The sequence below is a fragment of the Columba livia genome, chromosome 3, assembly GCF_036013475.1.
Source record: "Columba livia isolate bColLiv1 breed racing homer chromosome 3, bColLiv1.pat.W.v2, whole genome shotgun sequence".
NCBI classification, from domain to species: Eukaryota; Metazoa; Chordata; class Aves; order Columbiformes; family Columbidae; genus Columba; species Columba livia.
The window spans coordinates 1,371,183-1,372,158 of record NC_088604.1 but is presented as its reverse complement, the minus strand read 5'-3'; the positions used below and the strand labels follow the sequence as shown (position 1 = coordinate 1,372,158).

Sequence of the window (976 nt, the reverse complement as noted above, 5' to 3'; positions counted from 1 at the left end):
CCACCCTCCCCCTACCATTGGCCGAGCGCCCCGTCACTCACGTGTATTTCACTGCCATTGGCCTATCTACGGCGCGCCGCTTTGCGCCCGCCCTCTGCGCTTTCCAGCCAATCACGTAGCAGAGCTTGCCGCAGCAACACCCCGAGAGACTACAACTCCCAGCGTGCCTCGCGAGCACAGCGCCGCTTCTGCCCCGTGCGGACGCGCGGGGGCTGCTGGGAGTTGTAGTCCGTGAGGTCCCGGGGGCGACTTCGACGTGTGGAGGGATGGGGCGAATAGAGAGACATTCGCGAAGGCTAAGGGGGCATTTAGGGGGTGCTCGGCAGCGCTTTTGCCTTTCAATGGGCCATCAGAGCCCTGCCGGGAAGAGCATCCTCCACAAACCAGGGTTAATTGCAACTGAAAAGCAAAACCCCGCAGCCCGGAATGGGGCAGAGGGAACAAGGAGCGTTTCCATTGCCCGGGGCTGCACGGGGAATCACCCGGTGAAGGGAGGAAACGACCTGAAACTCTGCTAGTGGCCTTTGCTCCTTATAGAACAACGTTGTTTGGAAGAGACCCTCAAGTCCAACCGTTACCCCAAACCCTGGCACTAACCCACGTCCCTAATTAAACAAACAAATAAACTGAACAGCAGAGTCAATTATACCGTTAAGCAGCATTCTTTATTTTATCGGTGCTGGGGAAAGCTGGGGATCATCCTCCATAAGCGCTCCAACAACTGGATGCTCTCGCGTTGCTTATATTCACATAATTATGGCATGTTCATAACAATGTTTGGAAACTTTTAATATACATCTATAACCATAAGGTTGGTATGAAGTTAGTGATAATTGATTAGTTTCCTACTTACAATACGTCTATTAATTACTAGTTAAATATAAACTAAGCACTCCGCTTCTAAACAATGTGCCACTTAATCTTCTATCCCCCTAGTTTTGCAGGTGCTCAGAAAGCATTTGTTATGTCAATTGGT

The 976-nt window shown here is 51.1% G+C and overlaps 1 protein-coding gene across 2 annotated transcripts in view; it reads right to left on the bottom strand.

Moving 5' to 3' along the window:
- The window catches only part of LOC135578953 (uncharacterized), a 91,578-nt gene that overhangs the window by 56,512 nt on the left and 34,090 nt on the right, over window positions 1-976 (bottom strand). The gene's annotated exons all lie outside the window — the stretch shown is intronic.